At 52.0% G+C, this 13,010-nt stretch overlaps 1 protein-coding gene across 1 annotated transcript in view; it reads right to left on the bottom strand.

Annotated features, from left to right (window-relative positions):
- Nucleotides 1–13,010, bottom strand: part of CACNA1C (calcium voltage-gated channel subunit alpha1 C) — a 728,086-nt gene that overhangs the window by 657,106 nt on the left and 57,970 nt on the right. The gene's annotated exons all lie outside the window — the stretch shown is intronic.

The raw sequence follows: 13,010 nt of genomic DNA, 5'->3' as shown, positions 1-13,010 counted from the left end.
TGAAGTGACATGAGATGACTGCCAGTCCCAGGTCACAGAAAGGCAAGGCTGCTCCCACATCGGCCTCTCCCGGGATGCTCTCTGGGAGGGAATAAAGTCAAGCTGCCGGGCAAAGCACGGCCTGAGGCTGCCGTGCGGCGTGCGAGGAAGGCCACGCTCGCCTAGGGGATGACCACTTGGAGAGAATGAGAGACCCAGCCAGCCCCCAGCTGCCCCAGTGACCATCCAACCGCAACCTCATGAGAGACCCCAAGCCAGAACTGACCACACGAACCCCTCTGGAGTCCCTGACCCCAAGAGAGTATGTATTGTCACGGTAAGCCCCGGCATTTGACCAGCATTGCATATATGTAACGGGGTGGGTTTGGCAGAGTGGAGGTAGACGGGCCTGCTCTGGAAGGAAGCCTGAGTAAAACCAGTGTAATCCAGAGGGGCTGGCTTGAGCGGGCAAGTTTCCATGGCTCAGCTTTAGGCGAAGCCTTCAACATTGGGGTCTGTCTAAGACACTGGGCATACTTGGGACACACACCTCCATCCATCAGGCCGGGGCCTCACTCGAAAACCCTGTCAGGTGTCAGCCAGGTGATCAGCTCAGCATGGCCCTACACCTGAACCACCCAGGACAGGTATCTGATCTGGAGGCATGGCACCGCCATTCACCTGGCCAGGAGCAGCAGGAGCAGCTCCAGCGTCCAGATGACACTGGGTGGTGGTGACGAACCCGGTTTCTCCCTCCTCCTCCCATCCTGCCAACGTCTAGAGGCCACTCCCAGGGAAGAGGCTGCAGCAGCCAGACCAGCAGCACGTACATCACCTGTGAGCCCCCTCACAGTGGCGTCCTGCTGTGCTCAGTGTTTGCTGGGCTCTATTCAGAACGAGATGCCTTGTTCAATCCCTTGCCTCTCCTCACTCCACCTCACTAGTGCACAGGTGAGTCCTTGGAGCCTCAAAGAGCCACATCCCCAATTCGTATCCTGGGCTTATTCTCCCAGAGCAGACCCATCAGACCCTCCGTGGGTCAATGCAGACGGAAGGACAGGATCCAGCTGACCGGATCAGAACGCTGACGGACAGAAAGAATCTGTCCTGGAGACTTGCTCCAACAACTTCATCCAGCCATGCCTGAAGCCGGCCTTATGTGAGCGTTCCGGCTACCTTACCCAAGGAACTTAGCTAAGAGCAGCGGTTCTCAACCTTCCTCATGCTGTGACCCTTTCCTACAGTTCCTCATATGGTGGTGACCCCCCCAAACTGTAACATTATTTTCGTTGCTACTTCATCACTGTCATTTTGCTACTGTTATGAATCGGGCCACCCCTGTGAAAGGGTCATTTGGGCCCCATAGGGGTTGCAACCCACAGGTTGAGAACCACTAGCTTAGAGTCCTTTGAATTGGGTTTCTGTCCCTTGCAACGAAGCAAGACCCGACTTGATCGGGCCACAAAGCTTGCCAGTGGAATGTATCTCTACTCGACTTTTATGTCCTTTCTATCACATAGTTGGCACACAATCCAACTCTTATGCCAACTCACTGACACAACTATGCCCAAAACAAAAACAAAACCCCCATACATATAGGAAGAATGCATTTCTGAGCAGAGCTTGAGAGTGCAGCCTGATCGGTTAGCAATGCCTGTCAGGGCACAGAGGGTGGGCAAGGTCTCCCACAGCACATGCTGACCACCCAGCACGGCACCCAGATGAGCACACCAGGCCTTCTCTAGCACCAGTTGCCTTCTTGTCCCATGGCAGTTGCTTCCTGCTTGATCACCATCTGGCCCTATAGTCCCACTCCAGTGCCCAGGGCTCTGCTACACCCAATCCACAGCTCTGTTCTGCACATGACGCTGACTCACATCTCACCGTACACTCCCTTCACCCTCCTCCTGGCCTCTGCCCCCGCAGCGGTTCCAGGCAGTTGCCTCACCCCCCCAGGTGGAAAGGATGTCAACCAGAATACTGGGATGTGCGAAACCCAGCCCCTCCCTCTGAGAAGCAGCATGCCTCCCCTGTCCCCTCCGGTCACTGTGGGGATCCTAAGCCACGAGAGAGGGAAGACCCCAGTAAGGCCGGACCCTTGTTCTTTCTTACAAGACCCAGTTGGGGTGCAGGGGGGAGAGGTAGATGGAATTAGAAGAGAGGCTTTGAATAAATCATGACAGAAGCCAGAGCATTTTGCAGACACCTGAGGCACCAGGACAGCTTTGATCACCAGCACGCCGAGTGTCTCCATTTCACATGTAAGAAAACAAAGGCGCGTGTGACTTAGGAAAGGTCAGCGAGTGAGACAATGGAAGACATCTCAGCGAGCCCAGCACAGGCAGCGAGCTGCTAGACTAGACGCCCGCCTCCCCAGCTCGCTCGCTCGCTCTCTCTCTCTCACTCTCTCTCTCACACACATACACACACACACACACACACACACCACATGCAGACGCACGCACGCACGTGTGTGCTCACATGCACAGCCATGCACCCTAGCACATGCCCCCTACTGGTTTTGAGGAGACTTGCAGCTGATGGGCCACATTCTGATGGCAGACCCCTTCTTAGGGCTGAAATGTGACTGGCAGGCAACTACACTACCGGCTCATTATTAACCCTCAGGGCGTCTGAAGAGGAATCAGAGTGGAATGGGTCACTGTGCCGTGGTGGCGAATTCATCCCGAGTGGCCTGGTCTTCATGTTTTAGTTGGCTTCCAAGAGGAGCCTGGAACTCTAATTCACTCGGTGCAACCTGTGGTGTGTGATTTGTCGTGTGTGGCGCTATTTCGGCTCCTCCACTCACCTCCCCACTTCTCTCTGTCAGCCCCACTCAGGACAAGCCCTCCACAGTGCACACCATCCTGAACTTAGTTGCTGGGCCGCCATCCAGTCAAAGCTCAGATGCCGGGCAGCTCCATGCACAGGGGACTGCTTGGTACCAAGGGATTTCATTGGCTGGTTTTATGGAAGCAAACAGCAGGTCATTTTTTCTTCCTAGTCTGTCTTGGTCGGGAAGCGCTGCTGAGACCTGTTCAGCATACCATAGCAACTGACCCAGGATGGTGTCGGCCGCTTGCTCCCCATCCCCCCCACAGAAGGTGAGGGCTTTACCTTTCGCTGCCCCCATTCCCTAGGGCCACTGTCCCCAAATCCAATCTTTTTGTTCACCATTCCCCATAGTCCATACGCCCACTTCCCATTCCATTTGCTAGCTCCCCCAAAACCAAGCAGCCCCGGGAGTTTTTTAAATAAGACGAGAAGAAGCAGGACATACCAGCAGGACACACCTGGGCCACCTCTGAGTGGCTTATGGTGGTCCCATCTGTACTTCCTAAGAGTTGGGACAAAGACCTACCAAGAGCAGGGTGCTAGCTCCATTCCCAGGGCTTAGAGGTAGTTTGGGAAACCCTGTCTTTGGTCGGCTGTCTTCTGAGCCACCCCACCCCCGGGCTGACCTTACTTGTATCATGAGCCGTTCCCAGAGCCCAAGGCCCTCGCTGGGACCGGCCATCTGTAGGGAGCACATACGGAACAGCACATGGGGGAAATGGAATGTCAACCTCTCCCGAGCCAGAGGACAAGAAAACAATCTTCCGTATTTGGGTCCGGGCAGCTCTGAGCAAGGCTGCAGTCCTGTGGCATGATGGGGGGCATGGCCACTGTCAACACAGCCCACAAGGCCACACACAGGTGAGGTGGGGCAGGTGAGGCTTCTTGGACAGGTGTGGCCACCACTAGGGCTACAGTTAAACCTCCCCTTCGCCACCAGACTCCCCACCCCTAGAACATGCTCCCTTCCCTGGTTTCCTATATCTCTGATGAACTCCAGATGGCATGTTTTATAACTTAAAATAAATAAATAAATAAAACCTGGCAATTTGCCATGACTTAAGACATAGAACTGAGTTATTTCTACACGCCCTTAATGTCATCCAGGGTAATCAAGAATGGAGAGAATTAACACAATCCGTGGAATACAGGTTGACTCATTTCTTTGAGGTGCCAATCATGAGGCTGAAGGGTAAGCACTGGACTGCTCACGACAAGGTCAGAGGTTCAAACCCACCAGCCACTCATTGGAAGGAAGATGAGACCGTCAAAGGCCTTTTGGAAACCTTGTGCGGGGCGGCTATGAGCCAGAATCCAATCAATAGCAGTGGGCACTAGTGGCAATCCACTGGCAGGCAGCTTGGTTTGGTAGGCAGCTGGCATGATCCATGGGGAGCCAATATGTAGAGACTTCCAACATGTGGGGGGCTACTAGAGGTTGGTGCCGGCACGGATGAAAACAGCTGGACTGAGTAAGGGGTGACTGACTTCGCCATCTTTGGCTCCCCTCTTGGTAGTGCAAACAGGTAAACACTCAACTCCTGGTGGGAAAGTTGGCCATTGGACTTCTGCTGGCACACAGAGGGCGACAGGCTTGGTGACCTGCATTGGGCACCCTCTGGAGCAGCACTGTACAGGGAAGTCACATGGAGTCACCAGGAGTTAGAATCATGTCAACATGGGCCACCAACACCAACCCAGTGACAGCAACCCTGGTCCCGCCACAGCACCTTTTCTCTCAGTTTGTCCTAAACACTTTCAAATTCAGACAAACTCTATCTTAAAATCAACCTCCCTGCTGAATAACTTGTGCTCAAAAACTTTGAGAGGGGACATGAAGTTCCCTCTTCCCCTTAGTTCTTCCTTCCCAGAAAGTACCAAAGTCCTGTTTTCTCTGAGCTTGTGATCGGTTTGAATGACAAGACTCAGGTTAGCCTCTAAAGACCATCATGTAGCAGGGGATACCTGGGGAAAGCCCATCCCAAAGATAAGCAACTGATTCATAAGTCATCCTCTGGAAGCAGACTCAGAAAGTTCTGAAAGTCCATTCTGATAGATTCTGCTGCTAGAACCAACTAGCAACATGACTTTGCTTGTGTTTTTCAGTTGCCCATCCTTGTGAGGAGGAGGCCGGGTGGCAGAGTGGCTTAAGTGCTGGGCTGGTCAGGTTCAAACCCACTGAGCACTCCACGGGGCACAGATGAAGCTGCCGGCTCCTGTAAAGATGTGTGGCCGCAACAACTCTACGGAGCTGTCCTACGTGGTCCTGAAGGGTGGCTCAGAGCTAAGAATTGACTCGAAGGCAGTGAACAGCCTCCTAAGTGGAAAATAAATGGAACATCAAACATGACTGGCTGCTGAATCATCCACACCTTGCGCTGGGATACTCTGTGCCTTTGTTTGCAGACCCAAGACCCCTCAGGATGGCCGAAGGCTGAAAAGTTCAGCGATTTAAATGAAGCCACCCTCCTCCAAGGACAGCCTGCCTCTCCCCTTCTGCCCCTTCTCACTTTGCACCCCATGCCTGTCGTGGCTGCCATCCCTTCCTAAACGACCCCTGGATTCTCTGAGCTTGGACCAGGACTGAAATCGACTCTGCCCAGGATGGAACTGAAACAATGAATTTTGTTTTCTATTTCCTTCTCTGCTTCTAGGCGATAAGATGACATAAGTGAACCATGGAAATGGGGCAGGTGGGGACTCAATGGTAGAGTCCTGGCTTTCCATGCAGGACACCCGGGTCCTATTCCCAGTCAATTCACTTCATGTGCAACCACCACCTACCTGCTGGTGGAGGCTTGCATCCTACCAGGATGCCGGACAACTATTAGGGAGCTTCGAGACTAAGTTAAGCCAGCCTAGGGCAGCCTGGCAATAGAATATCCAAATACTAGCCAATGACTACCCTGATGATCACGATGGACAGGCACAGGGTGGCCACGGTCACGGTGCTGACTCAAAAGCAGCCAGCAGCTAATTCAAATACAGTTAGCCTACCAACAGGTAGCCCAGGCATGTCTGGGGGAGAAATGCCAAGCCTGGCAGTCACTGCTGGATTTCCAATTTTCCCACAGAAACAAGACCATCTTCCTCCCATGTGAGCCCCCATCCACTGTTAGGACACCCCCCCTCCTCGAGCCCTGGGACCCCATGAGCACATTCAGGTCACCTGCAACAAGGCTGCACAACCATTCCGGAATCCCAGGAGTAGAACCACCACCACCAACAACAACAACCCCCGGCTGGCTCAACATTTTAGACTCCAGAGCCACTGAGGTAGGGCAGGCAGCATTGTGTCTCTGTGGCTTTTAAGAGCAGGAAATAACCACCCAACGCAGAGACCAATTTTCAAATTATACAGCTGATTCAAAACTCTGTCTTCTGGCTGCTGGCTGTAAAGACGCCACCATTCAAGTCTGCACTGGCTCCTGCCATGCTAGGCTGTTTCTGCTCACGCTCCGCCCCTGAGCAAGCCCCAGAGAAGAAGCCTGCAGATCTGCTAACGTACAAAGCCACGATCTCCTCCCAGTGTGTAAGGAAGCGACTCCCATCTGCCCCGTGGCCCAGCTTCCTTGAAGACAGCACAGCACCCGTCTCCTGAGCACACATAACAGGGTGGGCACAGGGCACACACGGGTGGCAAACTCATGCCTTTATGTATGGCAATGGTCTCTGAGGGGCGGGGGCTGGTCATTCTGTTATCCCCGTGAGTAAGGTGTGGTGCTGGGTACCTGGATCCCTGCTGCTCAGTGACAAATGGAGCCTTTTCCTGGAATCTATCACCACCCATCACCCATGCTCCCGATCAGAGCCATCACCTAGAAGATTCTCAATCGCTCTGTGCTAAAGACAGTGATGTCGCGATGTTTGACGGTGGACAAAAGGGAAGCACTGGGCGAGCATGGATGGAACTGGTGCATCTGTGCCCCACAGAACGAGTGCGTCTCAAGCCATCAGACTCCTCTGCTAGTTTCCAGGACCTGGTAGTGGGGAAGAATTTCCAAGGACAGAGGTTGTAGACAATGATTTCCATGCCATGCCATCCACCTGGTCCAGCCACCAACTGTTTCTCATCTAGAATGCTGCAGGAGGCCCTGCCACTCCTTCCATCTCTATTCCTGTCTGCTTCCTGTCCAGACACGATGCACCAAGACTGAACCTTTAGAAATATGAGGGGCTTCAGAAAGTTCGTGGGAAAATTCCATTCTCTTTTCCTTCCAGTTTCCCCACCAACGTTTAAAAACCCCTCGTATAAAGCACCAACCAAGCCCCGCTGCTGCTCTGGCTAAAGCTCCTCAAACCCCAATTCTAAAAACTAACCATTTCCCACAGCGGTGGCACCATTTTATAGACTGTGGTCTATAAATACAGCACTATCAAAGGGTGCCACCGCTGCGGGATACAGTTAGTCCATCCGACCTAGAACTACCATGAGATGGGCCCGGAGCTGTTCCCTAAAGCATACAGAGATGTCCAAACAACAATATTTCATAGCCTCACTAGCAGCAAAGCTCAACGGGGCAGGAAACAACAATGTCGGCGAGGGTGCAGACAGACCGGAACCCTCCTTCCTCGCTCGTGGCTCTGCGAAGGACACAACCTGCCGAGTGGCCCGGCCATCCCTCTGCTGGGTCCACAGCCTAGCGCAGGGGCGCTCCGCCTTCCTCATGCCATGCCCATTTCACACAGTTCCTCATGCAGCGGTGACCCCCAGCCATAAAATGATTTCCACTGCTACTTCATCGCTGTCATTTTGCTACCGTTATGAATCGAGTGACCCCTGTGAAAGGGCCGTTTGACCCCCAAAGGGGTTGCAAGCCCCAGGTTGAGAGCCGCTGCCCTAGAGAAATCAAAACTGCGCCACGGATGGGTGGAGGCACACTCAGTGCACGCAGCAGCACTCAGCGGAGGGTGGAGGCACACTCAGTGCATGCAGCACCACTCCCCAAAGCAAGACGATGGAAACGAGCCCACTGTCCATCATAAGCAGACTGTGGCACGTACACGCAATGGAATGCTACGCAGTGATGAACTAGATGCATCTGCGACATGCCTTCTAGCATGAATGAACCTGAAGGACCTGACGCTAAGCGGGGAACGCGTCCATCACAAAAGGACAAATCTCTTGTGTGGCCTTTCTTATAAAAAGTCCAGAAAAGGCTATCGCGTTCAAAGAACCGTCATTGGATGGAGAGGTAACTAACTAACTACAGGATAGGCACGTTTACGTGGGTGGAGGGGGCAGCAAAGAGGCCGAGAGGTGCACAGTCACTAAAGGCAGCAGAAGGTACGGATACAGTCCTGCATTAATGGGGACCTGTACAAGTGGATGCTTGGCTGGCCCTGCAGGCTGGCCGGGTGAAGGAGCGGCACTGTGTCCATGAATACACATACGCTTGGCACAGGATATCTGCACCTATGTAATTATCTTGGCTGCAACTGTATTCAGGAATTTAGTGGAGCATACAGGAGGCAAAGTGTAACCAAATATCTTGAGGGCCCAGGACCCAAGACCATAGTCTTGGGGTACCCAAGGTCAACTGGCATAATCTGGCACACAAAGGCAGTGTTGCACATCCTACTCTGGCGAGCAGTGAGGGGTCTTAAAGGGTGCTGAGCGGCCATCTGAAGGGCAGCTAGTGGCCTCTCCATATGTGGAGGACAGGAGAGGAAAGACAATGCAAAGCACACGGACACAGTAGTCCAATGGACTCAGGAACCGGGTGAAGCCAGTCTCCCTGAGACTAGATGATGCCCAGCTGTTACTGCTAACTTGCTCTGAAAAGAATCACCTTAGAGATCCTTGACAGAATGGGAGAAAAATGTTCCAGAGCTGATTGTGGTCATGATTGTACAATGCTTCTTGCTGTGATGGAAATATTGAATTGTGCGATATATGTGAATTATATGCTAACAAAACTGTTTGGAGTAAAAACAACAACAACCCACAAAATCATAAGGAAGGAAGGAAGGAAGGAAGGAAGGAAGGAAGGAAGGAAAGGGCTCACTGGTGGGATAGAGACTGGTAAAATCCCTGAAATTACTGACCCTACTTACCCTCAGGCCTCTAAATGAACTCACCGTCTTGGCTCACTAGTCAGCCAAACTATAAACAGGTCGATAGGGCGTGACACACACCTTAGATGATCAGCCATTTGTGATCAAGAGGACAGCATGTCCTAAGACAAAGATCAAAGGGATCAGGAAGTGCGGAGAAGGGGAAACAAGACCGCAAGAAGGAAGAGCAGAAGCGAGGCTACAGTGTAGGGGTTGCAATGAATGAAATTAAACAAAATGGGTATGAATCATCAAATGGAAAATTAATCGATTCTGTAAACCTTCTCCCAACACACAGTTTTAAAAAAAAGAATTACCATATGACTCAGCAACTCCAGTCCTGGTTACACACACACACACACACACACACACACACACACACACACACACACGTTAAGCAGGGCCTCAGCTATGTCAACATTCATGGCAGCATTACGAAAGGTCAGAAGGCAGAAGTGTCCAGCCCTAGAAGAATGGATGAAGAAGGGGTAGTAGATTTACAGGACAGAGGAATCTCTGACACATGAATGAAATAAATAAGCCAGATTCAAACTGCTGAATCTTGTGTCATCCCACTTATATAAACTATCTGTGACAGGTGACAAGGTATAAAGGAGATTGCTCGTTATTGGGGGCTGGGGGAAGAGGGAGCTGAAGACTTGCTGTCTAATGGACACAGTTTCTGTTTGGGTGATAGAGAGATTTATAAATAGGTAGTGTTGATGACTGCACAACATTGTGGATATAATTAAAGGCCAAGGAATTATACACTCAAAGATAATTAAAATGGCACATTTTCTGCTATGAGAGCATTTTACCAAAATAAATAGTGGTATTTTTATTCCACATCTTTGCCATGGCTATGAAGCCTACAGAGTCTAACCCTGGCCAATGTCTCTGAGCTCCCCCAATTTCATTCCTGGCCTGGTCCACTGGCCTCCTGACATACTGGCCTCATTTCCGCTCTCAGACACACTGCCTTTCTGTCTACCTCAGGGCCTTTGCATGGACCTAGACTATTCTACCCTCTGCTCTTTGCTTACTTCTTATTTCCTTCTAGGCTCAAACTTAAAAGATTCCCTCTCAAAAACCCCTCCTTATTCCCCCACTGAAAACAAACATAACTCAAAACACCGGCTGCCAATGTGGTCCCTCTCTCCTTCCCTCCAGGCCTCTCTGGAAGAAAGGCGTCTAAACCTCTTGGCACCCTAAAGGGATCCCCAATTAGTGCAAAGGAACAGGGCTGCAGACCTGCGTCCACTATACAGCGTGGCCTCCCTCCTTAGCCTCAGTCCTGTCTGCAATGCGCAGAGGCAGGTGACTCCTCACTCACAGCCTCTGCGCACCTGGGGCATCCCAGATTGATTTAAGAAGCAGCCGTTCACACCTGCAAAGGAGAGAACTGCAAATGCATTTCCTTCTAAGGAAGTCCTAAGCATCCTCCCACTTAGCAATCTCTTCCTCTCAGGCCAGAGTGTCTCCCAAGATCTTTGCAGAAGCCCCTTTGGCTCTTGCTGTCTGTCATCCCACTGCTGTCGCAAGGGAGCGGCCCTCCCTGTAAGAATGTGGCAGCCAACCTGAAACAGAAACTGGACACGCGCTGGTCATTCAAGGCCAAATGACTGGAAAGCAGGAGGCCATGCATCATCCCTGCCTCGTGAATTACAAAGACAACGGGATAACAAGGAAAAGGGTGAATCCTGCTTCTTAAAGTCTCACAAGATAAGCTAAGGCCTGTCCATCCCCAAACCCACAGCGCTCATTCAAAAAGGGTTCAACGCCAGCTCTGCACCCAGACACGCGGGCGTGCCTGGCAGAGGCTACTCAGTATGTCTTCCAAGCTCCCAAAAGTCTGGGGAGCTAAAAACTGGAATTCCCCTTATGCGTCAAGTTCCTAGAGTGACTTCGGGGTTGGCCGACTAAGCTGGATAAGGAGGGTATCCAATTTGCTGGCATGGGGCTGGTACGGCTCTGATGATGGCCTGGTCCTTCCAGGTGGCTAAGTCGGTGTGGTCTTGAAACTAACTGCTTCTTGGCACAGCAACTTCCTGACAAAGGCCTGGTCTCGCAGGCCTTCCAATTACTTTGTAAGCCCTGAAGTTCCTGTATTAAATGCCTTCCTCTTAAAAGAGCAATGTTAGCAGCTTGCATTCAAAACCCTGAAACCCCTCAGTACCTGCGACTAGGACCTTATTTGGAAATACGACCTGTGCGGACTGATCTGTGCCGACACTGCAGATAACACGAGCTTGTTTACTGACCCATTAAGGTGAGCCCTAAGCCAATACCCCTGGGCTCATTATAAGAAGAAAGGGAGAGAAATCCACAGGGAAGACAGCCGGGAAACAAAGACAGAGTTATACTGCCACAAGCTAAGGAACACCTGGGGCGACCAGAGGCTGGGGGAAGACAAGGCAGAACCTTTCAGAGTCTCTAGAGGGAGGTCGAGCGTGCCAGCAACCTTCATGCAGACTCCAGCACTGGACCACATTAAGTACCGGCAGTGCTAAGCCAATAGGGCAGCGGTTCTCAGCCTTCCTCACGCCGCGACCCTTTCCTACAGTTCCTCATGGGGTGGGGACCCCCAACCATCACATGATTTTTGTTGCTACTTCATCACTGCAATTTTGCTGCTGTGATGAATCTGGCGTCCCCTGTGAAAGGGTCGTTCGACCTCCAAAGGGGTCGTGACCCACAGGTTGAGAACCACTGCAAAAGGGTGTGGTAATTGGTTAAGGCAGTCTTAGGGAACCTGGGCCAGCAGTTGCTGTGATCGGCCTGGCCCAAGGCCCACGGTCAGTCAATAGCAGCCCCGCCAGCAGAACCCTCTGACCTGCTGTGCAGGACCGCCCTGTCCAGTACGGGAGCCCCGGCCGCTGGGCTGTCACGTGCGCACTTCCAGGGGAGCTAGAGCACCTGTGGAACGGTATTCTAGCTTCAACTTAATTTCAGGTCATTTACATTTAAATAGCTCCTTGTGGCCAGCAGTCACCACAGGGGACAGAGAGCATGGATCTATATATGAAGAGAGCAAGAGCAAGAGGAATACAGGGGGAGAGAATACTGATGGTGCTCTTAATTCCAACTGCAGAAGAAACTCAGAAATGGAAAAGGCATTGAGGAGTTCATTCAGATGTTGCTGTCCCTACTCAGGGTAGATTTTCTGATCAGAAAATAATCACCATTTTCCCACGAACTTTTTGAACCTCCCCCCAAAACACACACACACACACACACACACACACACACACACACCTATTTTCAAAGGCAAAGAAATCTGAGACCCAGCAAATGCACAACATGAAAAACCAAGTCCTTTTTTGGTGGCTACTCCTCTTGGCAGACGGATGACAAGATGCCAATGACCCCAGGATGACTGAGAGCGGAAACCCTCTCACTGCCAGAGCAAGCGAGCGCCCCAAGGCTCTTCCGAACCTGCCCACCACCATGCTGTGGGGCTGGCTCATTCTGCGGCTTGCCTAAATGATTCTCCTATCCTCTTCCTCTCTGCCTTCCCACCCCTCACCCTGCTGCAGCCTGGTTCCCTCAAGATAGGCCTAGTTCCAGTGGGCCCTGTGACGACACAGGGACAGAGACAGCGAGAAACCAGGCGCATCTGTGGCCATCTCCCTGGTTCCGATGGCCAGGCGCTGCCTCACATAAAAACCTCTTCTGGTCGACGCCTCTCCTGCCCCAATAATCAGGGCAAAAAAGGAGGGAAGCACTGAAGCTGCTCTGCCTATTTGGTTCACTCCGATCTCCCAAGAGCAGCCTGGAGCATGGTGTGTGCTCACTACCAATTGGCTTAGTTCATTCATTCCTAGACCCAAATGTAATCGTCCCACGATTTTACTCCCCTCATAGACATCTGTCCCCACCACACAGCAGGAATTGTTGCTTCGACTCCGTCTTACTGGGAGGGAAACAGAGACACAGAGTGTTCACACCTTTCCCAGTCAGCAGAGTCAGAAGGGGCCTTGGCGGCTCGGTGGCGGTATTCTCACCTGCCATGCAGGAGGCCCAGTTTAGAGTCCCAGCCAATGCACCTGCTGTACAGCCACTACCTATCTGTATCTGGAGGCTCGTGGGTTGCTATGATACTGAACATGTTTCAGCAGAGCTCCCAGACTAAGACAGAC

Source organism: Tenrec ecaudatus, chromosome 6, assembly GCF_050624435.1.
Source record: "Tenrec ecaudatus isolate mTenEca1 chromosome 6, mTenEca1.hap1, whole genome shotgun sequence".
Taxonomy (NCBI): Eukaryota; Metazoa; Chordata; class Mammalia; order Afrosoricida; family Tenrecidae; genus Tenrec; species Tenrec ecaudatus.
This window is presented reverse-complemented; position numbering and strand designations above follow the sequence as displayed.